Raw genomic sequence first — 22,276 nt, forward strand, 5'->3', positions numbered from 1 at the left:
CTAGAGGAATACAGAATTATGAGGGGTATAGATAGAGTCAATGCAAGCAGGCTTTTTCCACTGAGATTGGGTGAGACTAGAACTAGAGGTCATGGGTTAAGAATGAAAGATGAAATATTTAAAGGGAACATGAGGGGAAACTTCTTCACTCAGAGGGTGGAGAGAGAGTGGAACGAGCTGCCAGCAGAAGTGGTAGATGTGGGTTGATTTTAACATTTAAGAAAAATTTGGATAGGTACATGGATGGGAGGGGTAGACAAGGTTACAATCCAGATGTAGGTTGATGGGACTAGGCATGTGCCTGTTTCTGTGCTGTAGTGTCCTGTAACTCTCTGCATTCCCCTTCCTGCAGTCCACACTCAGTTCCTTGGTGTTTCGGAGCCAGACAGTGTGGGTGAAATTTTAAATGAATACTATTGATCTGTCTACTTTTCACATGTAGAAATAAGTGGGGGTTGCAGATTCCAAAAAGATGGTGGTGAAATTGTAGAGCTTTTAAAAATTGAAAATGAGGAGGCGTTAGATACCTTGGTGAGAATAGGGCTGGATAATCAGAATCAGGTTTAATGTCACTGGCATATGTCATGACATTTGTTTTCTAGCAGCAGTATATCATAATACATAATTTATAAATATAAATTACTATAAGAAGTATTTATAAAAAAATTAAATTGAATGGTGCAAAGAAAGCAAAAAGAGTGAGGTAGTGTTCATGGGTTCCTTGTCCATTCTGAAATCTGATGGTGGAGGGTAGGAAGCTGTTCCTGAAATGTTGAGTGTGTGTCTCCTCCTAGCTAGAAGGTAGTGATGAGAAGAGGACGTTCTCGGTGATGGGGGTCCTCAATGATGGATGCTGCCCCTCTGAGCTATCACTATTTAAACATGTCTTTGATGCCAGAGAGACTAGAGTCCATGGTGGAGCAGGCTGTGCTTACAACTTTCTATAGCTTTTCCCAATCCTGTGCAGTGGCCCCTCCCATGCAAGATGATGATGCACCCAGTTAGAAAGCTCTTCCTGGCACATCTGTAGAAATTTGCTAGTCTTGGGTGACATAGTAGGTCTTCTCAAACTCATAATGTAATACGGCCAGTGTCATGTCTTCTTTGTAATTGCATCAATCAGTTAAACCCCTGGCTGCCAAGGAGATGGGGGTGCGGGGGGGAGGCTGCCGAGGTCTTTATATTTTCATTGGTCACAGGTGAGGTACCAGTAACTTGATGATAGTATATGTGATGTCTCCGTCTGTCTGGAAGTCTACCTGAACCCGCCAATGAATTCTAGCCAGCAAACTGTCAGCACCCAGCTAGGAAGCTGGACAGGACTGGTCTGAGTGCCTTTCAGGCTGAGGTACCAGCTGGTTTCTTTGGTCGCACCCTCTGCTTCTGCTGCCTGATTCAGAAGAAGCTGGTGGGTTTCTTCTGAGGCAAGAGGAAGCACTGGGTTTCTGCTGTGGTTCTGAGTCTCCATATTGGATGTAGGGTGCAACCGGTTACTGGTGTATATGTCCAAATCTATGTGGTGATTCATGACCCTGCAGAGATGCCCATAGTTTGAACATCTTTCCAAACTGGTGTGTGCAGGCCTTCTTCCCCAGCTCCCAGTGGCACTGACACTGCTTTGTGGGAGTACCTCCTCTCTGATAGTAGCAATGAGGAGAGGGCATCTCCAGGTGGTGAGGGCATTTAATGATAGATGCCACCTTCCTGAAGATATCCTCTATGAGTGGATGCACAAACTTGGTTCACAATCTGTGACTGCCTTCCAACAGGGAGAAGGGTGAGAGGGACTGATGGTGTGATGTGTTACGAGTAGCCCAATGTTTGGCTGGCAGGCTCTCTGCTCCCCTGTTTCGTACAAACAAATGAATGTGACTTGTTCTGACGTGGCCCCTCTGCTGCTGAGCTCCAGGTAATTTCAATCACTACTACAGCAGTGTGCACGGCTTGGATCTAATTTTGTGTGCATGTGCTCTCAGGGATCTTGTCATTAAATGATTTACTGAGACCAGTGTATTTTCTTCCTCAGTCTGTACTCTCTGCTAACAAACAACCTGCATGTACATAGTGTGCCAGGCTGTGCCACACTGCGGACGAAGGGAAAAGAGCAGTGTCCAGTGGCTCGGTCCAGGGAGACAGCTGGTTTTACAGAGCATCTGAAAACAGGGCAATGCAGGAAAGATGTGTCAGAGTTCCCTTAGTCCATCTGCTGTTACCATTCATCATTCTACTGTACCCATACTTACTCATACTCTCACTTAGAACGTCGACCAGTAGAACACAGGAACCAGGCTTTCAGCCCATAATGTTGATGCAAATTAGTAATTAGGAGCTGAAGCAGCATGGTTGTAAAACGTTGTGACAGTGGCAGCTACCCAGGTTCAATCTGCACTACTGTGAGTAAGGAGTCTGTATATTCGCTCTGCCTGGGGCCCCTTCCTTCCCACATCCCACACGTGTATGGGTTAGTACATTGACTGGTCACATGGGTGCAATTGTGCGGTGTGAGCTCGTCATGACAGAAGGGCCTGTTATGATGATGAAAGTGAGAAAATAAAATAAAAGAAATGTACTGTTGAAAGTATCCTAACCAATTAGATCAGAGCCAGGTGCAGCAATTCCAATCTATAGGAATGCAAGAAGTCCAGTCCATCACTTTCCCCACCTTTGACAGCATCTGTGGGAGGTGCTGCCTCCAGAAGACAGCATTTATCATCAAGAATCTGAGCCATGCCATGGCAGCTCCCATTGAGCAGGGGGTCAGAAGCCTGAAGTCCCCACACCACCAGGTTCAGAAACAACGACTTCCCTTCAACCGTTCAGTTCTTGAACTGACCTACACAACCCTAAACCTCCCTCAGCAACAGAACACTACAGGCCACCTCTTGCACACCCATTGACTTGTCTCTGATTGTGTCTTTTTGCAATAATATCTTGTTCTGCACAATCGTTTACTCACTTCACTGTCTTGGATCATTTGAGTATAATTTATGTGTGTAGTGCTGCGAGCAGGGTTTTTTTTATTGTACCTGTATTTGTGCATGACAATAAACTCAGCCTGACTTGTTGACAGCATTCCCTTGTCACTAGGGCACATCCCCTTCTTCCCATAGGGCCAGCCGGCGATCAGACACGGTGGCAGGGCCTGACCCAGGTGCAGAGAAATCTGTTTAGGGTTCATCAACACCCTGCCCATAAACAGCCACTGCACACTGTTCCTTTACCCTCCTCCAGCTGTAAGCTCACACTGAACATCTGGCCTGGATTCCCACTTCAGCTGGCCGGTCCAACCTCATAAAACATTCAATGTGCTTATTAAACTACAGCAGGCTGCAAGTATTGAGGAATATGTCAGGAGGTTGAGACACAAGAGACAGCAGACATTGGATCCTGGAGCATCAAACCATTTGCTGGAGGAAATAGGCCCATTGTTATTGTCAATGATTTACAAGAGAATCTACAAGGCTTGGTTAGCACGTCTGCAAGTGACACCAAGATGGGTGATGCTGCTGACAGTGAAGATGGTCATCAGGAAGTACATACGGGTCTTGATCAGCTGGGCAAGGAATGGCAAATGGAGATCTACTTGGATAAGTGCAAGGTGCGTGTTTAGCATTTTGGGAAGATTAATGAGGACAAGTCTTTCATAGTGAACAGATGGGCTCTAGGAAGTGTTGTAGGACAGAGTGCTAATTCGTATTCCCTTGAAAGTGGCAACACCGCAGGTGTCCAGGGCTGGTGAAGAAGGCTTTTGGCCTGGAACAGCCTAGGCACTAAGTACAGAAGTTGGGCTGTTACGGTGCATTTGTACAAGATGTTGGTGAGGCTGCATTTGGAACATTGTGCCCAGTTTTTGATCTCCCTGCTGTAGGAAAGATGCCACTAAGCCGGAAAGAGTGCAGGGGAGATTTACAAAGATGTTGCTGGGATGAGGGACAGAGTTATGGAGAGAAGTCAGAATCAGACTTATTATCACTGTCTTATATGGAGTGGAATTTGTTATTTTGCAGCTGCACTACAGTGCAAAGGCATAAAATCACTATAAATTACAAAATAAATAATTAGTGCAAAACAAGGGAGTAACAAGTTCATGTCTGATTCCACTACTTCCTCTGGCAGTGAGTTCCAGATATCACTCACTCCCCATCACCCCTCAAGTCCCCCTTAGATCTACCCCCCTCATTTAAAACATATTCCTTCCTGTTTTTATAGTAATTTACTATGTGAAAAAGATTCTGACTTCAGCCTCTTGGAGCTGTGAGACAGCAAAACTAGCTGGGCAGCCCGGTGGCACTGCCGTCTCTCTGCAGCAGACACCCAGCTTCAATCCTGGAGGAATTTCCATGTCTTCCCTGTGATTGCACATGTTTCCCCCAGGTGCATGGTTGAGTTAGGGTTAATCAGTGTTATGTCACCAAGTGTGTGGGGGAAATTGGTGAGATTGATGGGGAGAATGAAAAACTAAGATTAATATAGGATGAAGGTGAAGGATTGATGGTCACATGGATATTGCCTGGATTTGAGGATAGGGATTGGATAGGCTGGGCTTGTTTTTTAAGGTACATTTAATGTCGAAGAAATGTATACAATATACATCCTGAAATGCTTTTTCTTTGCAACCATCCACAAAAACAGAGGAGTGCCCCCAAAGCATGAATGACAGTTAAATGTTAGAACCACAAAGTCCCCTCCAGCAATCCTCCCCCGCACGTAAGTGGCAGCAAGCAACGATCCCCCCTCACCCACCAGCAAAAGAAAAGCTTTGGCACTGCCACCGAGTACTCAAGTGTGCAGCAAAGACACAGACTTGCAGTATCCCAAAGACTACTCGTTCACCCAGTATTCGATATACCACAGGCTCTCTCTCCCACCCAATAAGGGAGAAAGTGACATCTCTGTTTCACAGCGGGAGGGGAGACGTAACAAACAACACACTGGTTTGCCATGTTAGAAGTCCGTTGCATTGCTTTTTCTGAGCTCTGTGCCCAAAGATGGAATGAAGGAGAGTGAGGGATGACCTCAGGTTATGAGGCAGGATATGATTATGAGACAGGATAGATGGTCAAAATATTTTATCCCATGAATCAAAAACAAGCGGGCACAGGTTTAAGGTAAAGGGGATGGTTGATAATCTGGAATGTGCTGCAAGAGGAGGTAGTGAAATTCGATATAGTCACTGTGTTTAAATGGCGTTTAGGCAGATACATGAATAGATGAGGTATAGAAGGATACAGTAGCAAACGGGAGTGATGTATATGGGCAAAAAGGTCTGTTTCTGTGTTGTGTCACTCTATGGGCTTCAGTTAAGAAGAAGCCCAATAGGCTGGAACATGTTATTCCTTCCTGGAGCATTAATGTATCTTATCGAAGCAGCAGGGGAGTCTTAAACCTAAGGGCATGGGTTTAAGGTGAGAGGGGTGAAAGATTTAAAAGGGGCAACTTTTTCACCTAGAGGATGGTCAGTATAATAGAGTGAGCTGCCAGAGAAAGTGGTTGAGGCAGGTACAATAACATTTGAAACATACATGGATAGGAAAGGTTTATGAGCCAAAGCTCAGGTAGGCAACCTGATCAGTTCACACATGAGCTGAAGTTTTTGTGTTGTCCAGGTCTATGATTCTGAAATAATGATGGTTATCACCCCACTGCTGGGTATTGTGTGGGCATTGCTGTTGGACTGTGCCAGTAGCATGCACTGGTGAATGCAATGCCCACTTCTCTGCTCCTGCGCCTTGTTCCTCAGGCCGTTGGCCTACTGGGGCCTGAGGCCTGGTTGGAACCCATTAAACTCGGAACTGTCAATCATTCCACAATTTACCGATGAAGTGTGAAAAAATGAACCCGTTATTAAGTTCTACCAATCATTCGACAGAGTCATTTGTCAATCATCTTTCACCCTAGGCCCCACCTTCCAGAGGAGGCGTGACTCTACCACTACTTCAATGCGATTTGTTAAACGGAATGTCGGTCATCAAGTATGCCCTATACACATGCACTTTGGAGGGGGGATCAACCTCACGCTCCAGTTCCATTTGTCTACAGTCATGTCAATTGTCCGCTGAGCGGTGGGCGGTTTCCAAAAATGAGTGGGCAAGAGAGCAATCAATCTACCCTGAGTGGCAAATGGTGACAGTGGAAGGGCCAGGAGCCGGTTTGGGTTGGGCCAATCGACGCGGTTGTTTGGGTATCGGGGGCGGACAAGGGGTCTGCGGCGCCGGTTGTGTTGGAAACGGGCGGCCGGCGGCAGGTGAGTGCGACTCTTCCTCCGGTAACCCCCACCCCCGCTTCTCCCTTCCCCGAATTCTCAGCCCTGGCCGATGGAGAGGCAGCGTCACTGTCGGCGGTGGGGAGGCTCGGCTTTGACGGCTCCCGAGTTGGGGACGATTAAGTGGGGGAGCTGAACCCCACGCAGGCCTGAAGCCTGGGGCTAGAGTAGAAGTGTGACCCAGGTAGGAGGAGGTCCCTGGCAGGCGCAGGGAACGAAATCCCAGAAATAGATAGCGATCAATAAATCAACGTTAATGTGAATTGTATCTAAATATTCCATAAATTACAATAATCAACAATTTATTAACCAAATATAAATTATTAAATGCATAATTATGAAATTATTTAAATCAACATATTTGCATTAATGTAAAATTATCATTTTAAATTTAAACTAAAATATGATATAAGCCATGTTGAATATTTACTAATTGCAATATTTGAATTCAATCATTAATATTAATAAACATTTATGATATACAATATAACAGCAGACATAATTAATGTCTCATGTTTATATTTGATTTTTAAAATAATACAGGGGTAGATATTTTAAAATAACTACAAATTGAAATATTAAACCCATCTATAAACGGCTATGGTTCGAACAGAACATATTATTTTGTTCCTGTAAATATTTGAGTACTTAATTCTTTTGTGCAGGTTCTTGCTGTTGGTTTCCATTTTCTTTTAGATATTTCATTAACGATATTGGCAGAAACACTGATCTCTGTTCTGCTCTGTGGAGGCACTGGATACCAAAGCTCAAATTATATCCATAATATAATCTGGGGAACTGGAGGGTCGGAATGACCAAAGCAAAGCAGTGTGCAGGCAGGGGCAGTGGAGCTGCTTTTATTATTATAAAGGAGTTTGAATGAGTAGGTGTAGAAATGATCCTTGAAGTGAGAGTGTTATATTAGAGAATCAGAATCAGTTTTAATATCACCAGCACAAAATTTGTTAACTTCATGACAGCAGTACAATGAAATGTATGATAAATAAATATAGAGAAAAATAGTATATTCTGTCTATTAAATAGCCAAGTTAAAATAAGTAGTGCAAGATAACAGAAAGAAAAAATTAGTGACGTAGTGTACATGGGTCAGTGTTCATTTAGAAATCGATGGCTGAGGGGAAGAAGCTGCTCCTGAATCACTGAGTGTGTGCCCTCAGGCTCCTGTACCTCCTCCCTGAGGAGGGCATATCCTGGGTGGTGGGGATCTGTAATGATGGATGCCGCCTTCCTCAGGCACCGCTCCTTGAAGATGTCTTGATACTATGGAGCCTGGTACCCATGATGGAGCTGACTAATTTTACAAGTTTCTGTAACTTATTTTGATGTTGTGCAGTAGGCCCCCCCCCACCCCCGCCACATATACCAAATAGTAATGCGAATCGTCAGAGTGCTCTCTGCGGTATATTTGTAGAAGTTTTTGAGTGTTTTATTCACAAACCAAATCTCAAACTCCTAATGAAATATAGCTTCTGTCTTGCTTCTTTATAGCTGCATCAATATGTTGCGTCCAGGTTAGGTCCTCTGAGATATTGACACCCAGGAACTTGAAATTACTCATTCTTGCCACTTCTGATCCCTCTTTGCATTCCTTCACCTTATCCTTCCTAAAGTCTTAGCCTCAGAAGGTGAGGTGAGGGTCTCTTTCTGTCAGAGTTGACCATGGATATTATGGCCAAGCCGGGGCATTATGATATGGAGAGCAAGCCGTTGCCCATATGTTAAGCTCCTCATCTCCATGCATCTGATGAACCCAAAGGAATGGCAGAGACCAATACAGTTTGGGACCAGCAGCGCCGCAGGAGTTGCCAGTCAGTAGTGAGCTCAACGTAGGGCCTCCAGCTCCCGATTTTTCCCTTGGGGTTTACTCCTGAAACTTTCCCCATGAGTGAGTGTAGCACAAGGCAGCGGAGTTTGAGATCAGAGTTTTCCTTTGAGATGAGCTGCCAACCATGACTGACTGACTGATTTTAAGGAATAGAGTAAGTTTGGTCCAAATTCACTGATGCTGAAAAACATTACAAATTGTGGGAATGATTTAACAGGGTTGATGCTGAGGGTGTGTTGCCGTGGTTTCACAGGATAAGGAATCTGCCTTATAGAACTGAAGTGCAGGGAGGACAAATGCTAATTGTAGATCTTTGGAATAATCTACCCCCATGGAGTAAATATGGATGATGTAATTAATTTTGCTGCTTTACAACTCAGTGACCCAGGTTCAATCCTAACCTCTGAAGTTCTGTGTGTGGAATTTGCATGTTTTCCTGCAGCTGCATGGGTTTGCCCCAGTGTCATGGCTTCCTCACACATCTCAAAGACTAGTTGATTATTGTAAGGCAGAAGAATCAAAGATAAGGCAGGCATGCAAGAGAGTTGCAGGATGGGGATTGCTGTGCTGAGGGCGGGCTAGATCTGATGGGCCAAATTGCTTTCTACATTGCAATAAGTAAATAAACATAAAATGCCTGCAGAAGTGGAGGATATGGGTTTAGTTGTAGCATTTTAGAGAAATTTGGATAGGTACATGGACGAGAGCAGTTGGAGGTCTATGGTCTGGGTGGGATAAATGGGATAGTCTGAAAAACTGGTTAGCATGGACTGGATGAGCCAAAGGGCCTGTTTCTGTGCTATAATGCTGTATAACTCTATGTCAAGTTTTGCACTCTAGGAATATTTGGATCAGGTGGAAAAATCTATCAGCTTCTTTCCTGAACTTAGAGAAATCCCAAGCCCAGAGAATGGATGAGGTTGTTGAATGGTAGAATAGATTTGATGGACAGAGAAGTCTGCTTTCTCTTTATTGCACTAACTACTCAATGCATCAGAGAGCAATGAATTTGGTCCTCAAGATCTCAAATCCATACCATTAAGGGACAGTGTACTGCCTCTTTACATTTGATCTGCCAAAGTGCAGCACTTCACATTTGGCTGGGTTAAACTCCATCTGCCATTTCTCCACCCATATCTACAACTGATAGATCCTGATGTACCCTTTGCCAGACTTCTCTGCTGTCCACACACCAGCAACCTACGTTTGCAAACCTACTAACTCACCCATCTACATTTTCATCCCAGTAATCACAAACATGTAACGTGTCACAAACAGCAGAGGTCCCAGTACAGATCCCTGCAGAACACCACTTGTTAAAAGACCTCCACCCAGAATAAGTCCTGTATGGGGAAGCCAATTCTGAATCCAGATTTACTGTGGATCCTATGCATCTTAATCTTGGGGATGATCCTCCCATGGGGGACCTTGTCAAGTGGCTTTCTGAAATCCATGTCGTCAACATCCATAGCACTGCCTCTACCACAGCCTTAAAGAACTCAGTCAAGTTATAAGATATGACTTGCTCTCCACAAAGTCATGCTGACTGTCCATCACTTTCCAAGTGCTCATAAGTTCTACCCCTAAGTATTCTCTCCAGTAACTTCTATTACTGACATGTGATTCACCAGTCTATAGTTGACAGGATTGTCCCTATTTTCTTACCTGCTCATTAGCTGCTCACCAGACCTCTGGGACCTCTACTTGCCAAGAACTTTTCATGGCACCTCATGGCTTTCCTAATTTTGCTTCTTCTGACTTCTTTATAATCCTCAAGGACTGTTTGATTTTAGTTTTTTAAAATATTTAGCTTTATCGTGACCAAATTTACCATCACTCTCAGTATCAAAGGTTCCCTTACCTTGCCGTCCTGTCCTTCCTTTTTACTGGAACATATTGGTCCTGTGCTCTGTGAAGTTGGTCTTTAAACAATCTCGACATGTCGGATGTGGACTTGCCCAAAAACAGCTGTTACCAATTAACTCTCCCTAGTTCCTGCTTAATACTCTTGTAACTTGCTCTGCTCCAGTTTAATACTCTCCTGTGAGGACATACTTATCTATAACTATCTCAAAACTTAGGAAGCTGTGATCACTGTTCCCTGACTATTCTCCCACTGAGAGGGTGATCACCTGGCCAGGCTCCTTACCCAACATCAGGATGACTCCTGTCTCATTGGACCACCTTCATATTGATATAAGGAACCCAAAGGGATGCACCTAACAAATTCTCATGTAAACCTCTTGCACTTAAAGGACATCCCAGTCTATGTTGGGGTTGTTGAAGATATCCGCTACAACAGCCTCTCCCTAATCTGCCTCCATATCTATTCCTCAGTGACCTGGAGGTTATTAGGAGGTCTGTGGTATCCCATCAGAACTGTTGCAACTTTCTCATCTGAGTTCTACCCATATAGTGGATGCACCCTGTTTGAGTGTAGCCTCCACCCCTTTTACCTCCTTCACTATCTTTTCTCGTCCATTTCTGTCCCCCTCTCAACCAAGTTTATGTAATAGTCACAACGTCATAGTTCTATATATTGATCTATGTTCTCGGCTCAGAACCCTTACCCATAATACACCTGGCATTCAAATATAGTCACCTCAACCTGTCCCATTGTATCTATCACCCTGCTATGGCCTGTTCTTACTGTTCCTTCTGCCTGATAGAAAGGTGGGGAGGAGAGAGAATGTCTGGGGTGGGAGGGGTGTTTGGTTATATTGGCTGTGTTCCTGAGCCAGTAGCAAGAGCTACTCAAGATTTGGTACTCTTGATACAATGGCAGAGGGTTTATCTTTGCTAAGTGTCATGTTGATGCCATCATGACCTGCTTTGGGTGTGGACAGGATGCCTCACACAGTCAAATGAACTCTCGATACTTCCACCCACATAGTGTCTGGGAATGTATCGGGGAAGTTGAGAAAGAGGCCAGATTTTATCATTTTTTCCAGATCTTGTAATTGATAGATTCTAGCCTCAATGGGAAGCTTCTACACTTTTTACATGTTTCTATGGGCTAGATAAATCAGCAAAGCATTGAACCTGCTGGAAATTTGATAATTACAATGCTGGAAAATATTAATTAAAAGGGATGGCAATTGCAGGAAGTGCTTTTCAAGATAAAGTATTTTACCCCACCCTTATAACCATATAACAATTACAGTACAGAAACAGGCCATCTCAGCCCTTCTAGTTCATGCCGAACACTTACTCTCACCTGGTCCCACTGACCCGCACTCAGCCCATAACCCTCCATTCCTTTCCTGTCCATATACCTATCCAATTTTACTTTAAATGACAATACCAAACCTGCCTCTACCACTTCTACTGGGAGCCCATTCCACAGCCTTGTGTCTCCAGTACCCTTGATGCTGGTCTCTGATCTCTGCTTCCTTAACAGATAACCCTGACTGAGGAAACACATAGCTCCTATACCAATTTAATTCTCAGTATACTTTCGAAATCATAATAGGGTTTATTATCAGTACAGTGTTGTACATAAAATATACTATAAACTACAGTAACAAATGTACACTCAGTGGCCACTCAATAATGCAAATATCTAGTCAGCCAATCATGTGGCAGCAACTTAATGCATAAAAGCATACAGACATGGTCAAGAGGTTCATTTGTCAAACCAAATTTCAGAAAGGGGAAGAAATGTTGGTGCCAGACGGGGTGGTTTGAGTATCTCAGAAACTGCTGATCTGAGATTTTCACACACAACAGTCTAGAGTTTAGAGAATGGTGTGAAAAACAAAAACATGCAGTGAGTGGCAGTTCTGAGAGCAAAATCACCCTGTTAATGAGAGGTCTGAGGCAAATGGCCAGACTGGTTCAAGCTGGCAGGAAGGCAACAGTTACTCAAATACCACGCGTTTCAACATGGTGTGTAGAAGAGCATCTCTGATTGTACAGTATGTTGACCGTTGAAGTGGATGGGCTTCAGCAGTGGAAGACCATGAATGTACACTCAGCAGCCATTTTTGGTACAGGGGGTACATCATAAAGTGCCCATTGAGTGTACATATTAAAAAGACAAATAAGTAGTGCAAAAAGAGAACAAAAAACAAAACAGCTAAAGAAATTATGTTTATATTTTTTGGAGTTTGTGACGGGTGATCTTACTTATCCTGAGGGGGCAAAGCAGAGTAGATGTGGAAATATTTCCATCAGTGCAGAAAGGGTTTACAAGGTTGTTGCCAGGACTGGAAGGGACTGAATTATAGGGAGAGGTTGAACTGGCAAAGACTGTTTCATTGGAGTATAGAAGAATCGAAGGTAGATAAAATCATGTGGAGCATAGATAGGGTGAATGCACACAGTTTTTTTCTGAGGATTAGGGAACTAAGAACTAAATGTCAGATTTAAGCTGAGAGGGGAGAAATTTAGTAGGAACCTGTTGGGGGGGGGGGGGCAACCTTTTCACACGTAGGATAGTCTGTATATGAAATGAACAGCCAAAGGAAGTGGCAGAGGCACGTATATTAACTTTTAAAAGGTACCTGGACAGGAAAGGTTCCATGGGATATGGACAGGTACACAGATAGGAAAGGTTTAGAGGGATACGGACAGGTACACAGATAGGAAAGGTTTAGAGGGATACGGACAGGTACACGGATAGGAAAGGTTTAGAGGGATATGGACAGGTACACAGATAGGAAAGGTTTAGAGGGATAAGGACAGGTACACGGATAGGAAAGGTTTAGAGGGATACGGACAGGTACACGGATAGGAAAGGTTTAGAGGGATATGGACAGGTACACGGATAGGAAAGGTTTAGAGGGATACGGACAGGTACACAGATAGGAAAGGTTTAGAGGGATAAGGACAGGTACACGGATAGGAAAGGTTTAGAGGGATACGGACAGGTACACGGATAGGAAAGGTTTAGAGGGATACGGACAGGTACACGGATAGGAAAGGTTTAGAGGGATACGGACAGGTACACGGATAGGAAAGGTTTAGAGGGATAAGGACAGGTACACGGATAGGAAAGGTTTAGAGGGATACGGACAGGTACACGGATAGGAAAGGTTTAGAGGGATATGGACAGGTACACGGATAGGAAAGGTTCAGAGGGATACGGACAGGTACACGGATAGGAAAGATTTAGAGGGATACGGACAGGTACACGGATAGGAAAGGTTCAGAAGGATATGGACAGGTACATGGATAGGAAAGGTTCAGAGGGATACGGACAGGTACACGGATAGGAAAGAATTAGAGGGATACGGACAGGTACACGGATAGGAAAAGTTTAGAGGGATACGGACATGTACACGGATAGGAATGGTTCAGAGGGATATGGACAGGTACACGGATAGGAATGGTTCAGAGGGATACGGACAGGGACACGGATAGGAAAGTAGAGGGATATGGACAGGTACACGGATAGGAAAGTAGAGGGATATGGACAGGTACACGGATAGGAAAGATTTGGAGGGATAGGGACAGGTACACGGATAGGAAAGTAGAGGGATATGGACAGGTACACGGATAGGAAAGGTTTGGAGGGATACGGACAGGTACACGGATAGGAAAGGTTTGGAGGGATATGGACAGGTACACGGATAGGAAAGGTTTAGAGGGATACGGACAGGTACACGGATAGGAAAGGTTTAGAGGGACACGGACAGGTACACAGATAGGAAAGGTTTAGAGGGATACGGACAGGTACACGGATAGGAAAGGTTTAGAGGGATACGGACAGGTACACGGATAGGAAAGGTTTAGAGGGATACGGACAGGTACACGGATAGGAAAGGTTTAGAGGGATATGGACAGGTACACGGATAGGAATGGTTTAGAGGGACATGGATCAAACATAGGCAGATGTGACTAATGTAAATGGGTTGGTCGGCTTGACTTGCTGTCGACAAGGTGGAGAAGGCAGGGACATTCCATTGGGTTGAAGGGATTGTTTCCGAGCTTCATAGTTGTGACTGTGACTAAGTTAGGGTTTAGTCACTTGAAACTGAGGTGTTTTAGAAAGAAAGATTAACTTTATTTGTCACATGTCCATTGAAACATAGGTTTCTGTCGGTAACCTGCTCAGTCCCTGGATGTGCTGGGGGCAGCCTGCCAGCGCTAACATAGCATGCCCACAACTTACTAACTCTAACCCTAACCTGTACATCTTTGAAATGTGTGAGGAAACCGGAGAACCCAGAGCAAATCCACGTGGGCAAGGAGAGGATATACAACAGCAGGAATTAAATTCCAAGCACTGGAGCTGTAAAATAATGCACTAACTGCCATGCTGCCCACTACGTAGATTAACAATGACCCTGTTGAATGATGGGACAGGCTTGATGACCTGAGTGGCCTACAATTCTCTTGTTCATCAAGCTGCAGCTTTACTAATTATAAAGTTAATTTTTTTAAAGAGTATTTTGAACGTTGTCTCCAGCATATTGACAGGAGCTGCTGGAGGAAAAGATAGAAATTAGACTGAAATTATATACCACAATCCCATGAGGGTGTTATACATTCATTAATGAATGTCTTAACTTTCTAATCATACTAGCAGAGCAAGGAATATGGGTGTGACACTCAGGCAAGTGGCCTTGCTTTTCCCCTGGTTAGACCATAAGATATTGGAGCAAAATTAGGCCATTCCATCATGGCTGATTTATTATTGCTCTCAATCCCATTTTCCTTTGTCTCCCCATGATCTTTGACGCTTTACTAATCAAGAACTTATCAACCTGCACTTTAGATATACAATGACTTGGCCTCCACGTGACTTTACAGATTCCCACCCTCTTGTTAAAAAACTTCCTCTTCGTCTCAGTTCTAAAGTACTTACTGCCCATTACAACTGCTGGCGTTTAGGATAGCAATGAAGGTCCCCTGTCTCTCCCTGACCTTGGCCATAAATCAATTTTAGTTTTGGTCTCGGTGGTGTTCAGGGCTTCTTTCATCGTGCCAGTCTCCTCTTCTCGGTTTTCGCCATGCAAGTCCCAGGTCGAGACTCAGGAATACTTTAGCGCACAGATGTAGAAGGTTCTTCATTACTGTGAACCTGGAGGACTGGTGAACCACTCTTAGTTTGGCCTCTACCTTTTGACCTGTTTAGCATGAGTGACCCTACCAAGAGCCAAAGCATAAAGGCCTGGCTCCAGCCATTGTAGTACTTGGCGTCATTGAAGCACACAAACCTCCAAACCTCAACAAGGTTGTTGTCCTCTTGGAGGTCAGTTCTAAACGGATGCCATTTTATTGTGAAGCTGTGCCCTCTGGTCCTAGAGAAAACATTCTGTCAATGTCCATACTCTCCAGACCTTTCAACAATTAGTAGGTTTCAATGAGATCTTCCCCTCATCTTTCTAATCTTCAGCAAGTATAGGCCCAGAGACATAAACAGTTTTCATATGTTAACCCTTTCATCCCAGGATCACTTGTATCTACTCCAACAGCAGCACATCCTTCCTTAGATATGGGGCCCAAAGCTGCTCACGAGCAAAAAGTTAGGCTTCTTGACCATAAAGAGAGGCAGAAAGAGATGGTGGAAAGGATGGCGAATGGGTTTAGTGCTGGGCAAGAGTGTGAAGGAATATTCCCCACTGGTCGAGTGAGCTAACAGCACTTGGAGCTTGCAACTTCCAGGTGACAGTATTCTACTTGTTTACCAGTTTAGTCTCAGGATCAGGTTTATTGGGAAAGTGACTTGAATATTAAAATTGAAGAAACAAATTGGTCAAGACTATGTCTTGACAGTATGACAAATGCAATAAATGTCCGGTTAAGATTAGTGCAATATAATTTTTTTACATCAATTATATATTACACCACAAAAAATAAATAAATTAAATCCAAATTTATCTGATCAGTGTTTCCGATGTAACCAAGAAATCGGTACTTTTTTACATTCTACTTGGTCTTGTTCTAAAATTCAACCTTTTTGGACAAATTTAAGAGTTTTATTGGAACAAATTATTGGAACACAACTTCCACATAATCCAATATTATTTTTATTAGGCGATATTGAAGGGATAAAATCGAAACCCAAATTGAATAAGTATCAGAAAGAATTCATAAAAACTGCACTGGCAGTAGCCAAAAAGGCTATTGCAGTTACTTGGAAATCAGATTCATACTATAGATCATTGGAAGAATGAAATTTACAGTTGTATTCCACTTGAAAAAGTTGCTTATAATTTAAGAGATAAATATGAAACATTTTTGAAAATTTGGCGCCCTTATTTACAAAAGACAGGATTAAATATATAGGTGCTCCGAAGATAAAATAATTGGTTATTTGGGGAAAGAAATAAATATATATACTAAAGTAATTACGAACTCCGTGGAGCATGTGCGGATCTTCCAATATCCAGGCATTCTTTCTTTCTTTCTTTTTTTTCTTTTTCTTTTTTTCTATAGGGATGTTAGGGGGGAGGGGGGAAGGGTATATGTTTTCTTTCTGTAATCATTTGAAAACTCAATAAAAAAAGTTTAAAAAAAAGAAAGAAAGAAAAAGGATCAGGTTTATTATACCTGACATATTTCATTAAATTTGATCTTTTGTGGTAACAGTACAGTGCGTTACATTATAATAAATTGTAAAAATTAAAGTAGTACCAAATGAAAACAAAAATAGTGTTCATTGATTCATTGTCCATTCAGAAATCTGTAAGTCATCAGATTGCTGAATAGACAGTGAAACTCATGTCCATTGTACCTCCTACCTGATAGTAATAATGAGAAGAGGGTATGTTCTGGATGGTGAGGGTCCTTAGTGATGGATACCGCCTGTTTGAGGCATTGCCTTTTGAAGATATCCATAGTGATGGAGCAGCTAGTGCCCATGATGTGGTTTTTTCTGACCCTGCAGTGGCCCCTCCATACCAGAGAGTGATGCAACCATTTAGATTAATCTCCACAGTACATCTGTAGAAAATTGGTAGATTTTTTGGTGACATTCTACATCTGCTCAAACTTATAATGAAATATAGCCTCTGACTTGCCCTCTATGTAATTGCATCAAAATGTTGATCTGCTTGATATCAATATGTTCAACTGCTTGCCTGAACAACAATTCTGTCTACCACCAGTGCACTGAATCTCTTGTTTGTGTTATCCTTGCATTCTGGAAAATGGCACAGAGTTAAAAGGTCAGCCATGATCCTTTTGAATTGGACACACGGGCCAAATTTCTTTATAAAGCTATGGCTTGATTTTTTAAAGCAGAGTCAGGGATTATTGATGGAAACTAATAATGTATCAGCTGCTGTTAGATGAGGTGTATGTCTGGCCAACCTTTGAATATGTGGAAATCCAACACTTATGTTGGGAGCTCATTGACCATGTTAGAATTTCTTAAATAGAGACATCTGTGCCAACTCTTTGGGAAATGGATTTACAGTGAATAACTTGTGCTGGGTATATGATCCATGTACCTACCAGTTTAAAAGACACTTTCCCCACCGACCTTACCAAAGGATTGACTTCCTCAGAGTGGGTGGGAAGTAGAGCCTGCTGGTTGGTCTGTGTGAATGGAGGGTGTGATGGAAGGAGAGTTGTCAGTGTGTCTGATCACAATGATAGAAAAAGGAGTGATGTTCAACCCTTCTGAACCTAATCATCTAGAAGTGGCAGACAACTCCCCTGCTACCCATATGACAGCATCAACACCCGCTCCCCGCAGTTCTTTTGTGGATAGTGGGGAGTGTCCCTTACTAAACAGAAGCCCATTCCACCCTCTGAGTGTGAATCTGACACCCATTTCTTGTTAACCATGTGGAACTTACTAGCCTTGGAGGGAGTGCGTGTGAAACAATTGCACGTGGGGCTATGCAAATTTGAAGACATGGGACACACTTTTTCCCCCAATGTGTTTGTCTTGCCACTAACTAGCAATCTGGGCAAGGGTCAGATCCTGACCTCCTTTGTTCCTCAGGAGGGAGGCTTTTCAAAGCCAGGCTTTCAGGAATGTGGTTTGAGAAACTGATAGAAATTTGGGGCACATCTTGGCAACTCTCAGTTTGCTGGGGTCACTTGTTAACTTCAAACTTGAGATTTTGAGAGTTATAAGGATTTCAGGGACGTGGGAAAGAGAGATACGTGGAGTTAGATCACATGTTAGAACAGGCTGGAGAGTGAATGACGGCATCTTGTGCCCTTGTTGCCTATCAGACGGATCTCTGCTAACAGAATGAGGTCCTCCATTTGTCACTTCTGCAGAGAATCAGTCCTCAAGACAAATCACACGACTGAACGTAGGGTAGTTAATAGAGTTCATCAAGTGCATGCAAGGATTACTTCACAAGACAATGTCACTGTCAGTATTAATTTTGAAAAGCTATGTTCAAAAATTATAAAGAGGTTTTTTTTCTCCCTGCTGTCTTTCTGTTGTTGGCCACGTCTAACTAAAGATGGGAGGAGACTGAATGATCATCTTTAAAGGTGATAATGATGAGTCAGAATCAGCTGTGCATTTTAATTTAAGCTTCCTCACACACAGTTTCTCTAATACATCTGAGCTGTTCACTCTTATTTAACATTTCGGTTTCAGCAACAGAACAGTTGAATGTGGTGAAGCCTCCTGAGGCAGTGTTCTCATTCAGAACTGGACATAGGTTGTTAGAATAAATGACTGAAAAGTTTGAGAGGGGATTCCGGAGCCTCGGGGCCTGGAAAGGGAAAGTACAGCTGTTGGAGATGGAATGTTGGAAATGGGGAATTACGAAGAAATTGGAAGCGGAGGAAGATTGTAGGTTTAGGTGTAGAAACTTCCATGCTACCTTCTTACTGCTGCTATCTGGAAGGAGGTATAAGGGCTGTAGGTCCCACAACACCAGCTTCAGGAACAGCTTTTACCTTTCAGTCATCAAGCTCCTGAACTAGTATGGATGAGTTTACTCACCTAAACTCTGAACTGATTCCACAACCTGTGTACTCACTTTCAAGGACTCTACAACTCATGTTGCCAGGATTATTTATTTACTTTTTTTATTTGCACAGTTTGCTGTCTTTTGCAGATTAGTTGTTTTTAGTTTTTGTGTAGTTTTTCATTGATTCTATTGTTTTTCTTTCTTCTACTTTGAATGCCTGCAAGAAAGTGAATCTCGAAGTAGTATATAGTGACATATATGTACTTTGATAATCAATTTATTTGAACTTTGAATTGGGAAAAAAAGAGCTCTTTAAAATCAAGGCATTTCCATGCTAGGAGCCAGTACAGTTCAGAGGCTAGTAGTGGTGGATTGTATAGAAAGTTGACCGAGGATATCTCGGGATATGGATCAGTTGCAGATATTACCTGAGAAGTGCCAGATGTAGTGGGGCTGTACATTTTTAATGGCAGGACTCTTTAACAGTGTTGATATACAGAGGAATTTTTGAGTCAGGTACGTACATAGCTCCGTAAAACTGGTGACACTGGTTGATAGGATAGTAAAAAAGGCATATGGCATGCATTAATTTTGGCATTGCATCCAAAAGTCAGGAAGTTATGTTTAAAATTCTGGTTAGGCCACATTTCCAGAATTGTTTTCAGTTCTGATTGGTTCAGCATAGGAAGAACGTGGAAGTTTTGGAGAGAGTGCAGAGGAGGTTACCAGAATGCTGCCCAAAGCACATGTGCTCTGAGGAAAGGCTGAACAAGGGTTAAATAACCAGGGTTATTTTATCTATAATAAAGGAGGCTGAGGGGAGATTTGATTGAAGCATTTTAAATTATCTGAGGCATAGATAGAGTAGACAGCTAGTTTTTTTTGCCAACATGTTTTTAAGGTGAGAGGAAGAAAGTAAAAGATGTGCAAGACAATTGTTTTTACCAGAGAGTTGCAGCTGCCTGGGATGCATTGCCAGGGGTGGTTGTGGAGGCAGAGTGGACTATTTAAAAGACTCTTAGAAGAGTTCATGAATATGCAGAGAAAGGAGGGATGTGGTCAGTGAGGGATGATATTAAATAGGAGTCATTGATTTAATTGATATGGAACAAAAGGCCTGTCAGGTGCTATACTTTTCGATGTCCTCTAAATGGAGTGTTTAAGGATTATATTTGCTGTATATATTTACATATATTAACAATTTGTTGTGTGTTGGTCAGGGCACGACATGCTACAAAAACAACATTCAACAATTATAAAGAATTGTATATAAATGTAAGAAAAACAGCATGCATTTACAGTATAAAGAGCATTATAAGAAGGTGTTTGAAATGTCTGCAGTGCAGTGACAGGTAATAGAGGGAGGATGTTGTGAGTTAATGCACAGGTCACAGGGTTTTGGGGGAGTACATTTGCAGACAGTGGAACAAGGGAAGCCGTGTGAGTATGATATGGAAGGCATAAGTAGTGTAGACAGCCAGTATCTTTTTCCCAGCATTGAGACTATAAGGCATGTCTTTAAGGTGAAAGGAGGAAAATACAAAGGAGATGTGCAGTATGTTTTTACCTTGGAGTGGTGGGTACCTGGGGTGATGGTGGAGGCATTTATAACTGTTGTAAAAGACTCTTAGATGGGCACCTGCAGACACTTATTCCCCAGGAATAAGATAATGAATCATGGAAGGACGCATCACAGAAACAGACTCTTTAGTCCATTGTCTGTACTGAAACAACAGATGACAAAAAAACATTTCAGTAGCAGAAGAGTTGATGCAAGAGCAGAACCAAGTGGTGATACAGAGGTATGAATATATGTGGTGTAGTTCGTCTGTATCAGATATAGCACTGTGAATAGTCTGGTTCAGTTCATGCAGTTGCCCAGCAAGAGGAAGAAAATAGTGAGGAGGGAAGAAATTTTTTCTCTTCCCTTTACTTTCGGCTCGTCCACAACTGCATTTTAGACCAGCAGTCTGACAATCAGTAGGCACCTCATTTGAACTCTCTCTTTTGTTTCATAGCTGCCCTGTGTAATATCAGATTTTGTTTAAAGTGGTGGTGTTGGCAGATTTATTTCCTTTTATTTGTGGGTAGAGAGTTCCTCATTGTTTTAAATATGGTTTCAACTGATCAGTGTTTGACTGGGTAGACATCAAGGTGAAGCTTCCCATTGAGCAGAATTGAACCAAGAGCCATAACAGAAGGGGAGGATTGTTCAAAGTAAATTTATTATCAAGCTACGTATGTTACCATATACTACCTTGAGATTCATTTTTGAAGCTATTTGAAATGGTGATTGAAGTTATCCATGCTGGTTCAGGAGCCTGATAGGTCGTAAGATTAAGATGAGTGAAAATGTGTCTTTATTCAGGAATAAGACAATTATGGAGAGAGAGAGAGAGAGCACAGAAATGGGCCCTTCAATACATTGAGTCCACACTGTGAGCCTACGTTAATTCCATTTTTATTTCTATACTCCCTCTCCCTCAGCTCTCCCCTTGAGACAGAGCATAGAACAAACAACGCATGAAAAGAAACAACTGTAATGCTGGCAAATGGGATTAGTGTAGATGAGCAAAAAGGACAGCATGGACAGAAGGGCTGTAGAGAGAGGCTCGATAGGCTAGGGGATATTTTTCCCTGGGGCGTAGGATGTTGAAGGGTGACCTTATAGAGGTATATATAATGTTAAGGAATGTAGATATAAAGTGAACCTTTCCTCACAGTACAGGGGTCTAAACTAGAGGGCACAGTTTGAGGTGAGACAGGAAACCATATAACCATATAACAATCACAGCACGGAAACAGGCCATCTCGGCCCTCCTAGTCTGTGCCGAACTCTTAATCTCACCTAGTCCCACCTACCCGCACTCAGCCCATAACCCTCCACTCCTTTCCTGTCCATATACCTATCCAATTTTACCTTAAATGACACAACTGAACTGGCCTCTACTACTTCTACAGGAAGCTCATTCCACACGGCTATCACTCTCTGAGTAAAGAAATACCCCCTCGTGTTTCCCTTAAACTTCTGCCCCCTAACTCTCAAATCATGTCCTCTCGTTTGAATCTCCCCTCCTCTCAATGGAAACAGCCTATTCACGTCAACTCTATCTATCCCTCTCAAAATTTTAAATACCTCGATCAAATCCCCCCTCAACCTTCTATGCTCCAATGAATAGAGACCTAACTTGTTCAACCTTTCTCTGTAACTTAAGTCCTGAAACCCAGGTAACATCCTAGTAAATTGTCTCTGCACTCTCTCTAATTTATTGATATCTTTCCTATAATTCGGTGACCAGAACTGCACACAATATTCTAAATTTGGCCTTACCA

The 22,276-nt window shown here is 42.7% G+C and overlaps 1 protein-coding gene across 4 annotated transcripts in view; it reads left to right on the forward strand.

Moving 5' to 3' along the window:
* The first annotated feature begins 6,103 nt into the window (after window positions 1-6,103).
* gatad2b (GATA zinc finger domain containing 2B) overlaps window positions 6,104-22,276 on the forward strand; it is a 142,347-nt gene continuing 126,174 nt past the window's right edge. For 3 of the 4 annotated variants that reach the window (XM_059979948.1, XM_059979950.1, XM_059979951.1), the window contains exon 1: window positions 6,104-6,244. The gene's annotated coding sequence lies outside the window, so the exon portion shown is untranslated. The remainder of the gene's footprint in view (window positions 6,245-22,276) is intronic. The other variant, XM_059979947.1, reaches the window with a different exon arrangement.

This window comes from Hypanus sabinus, chromosome 9 (genome assembly GCF_030144855.1).
Source record: "Hypanus sabinus isolate sHypSab1 chromosome 9, sHypSab1.hap1, whole genome shotgun sequence".
Taxonomy (NCBI): Eukaryota; Metazoa; Chordata; class Chondrichthyes; order Myliobatiformes; family Dasyatidae; genus Hypanus; species Hypanus sabinus.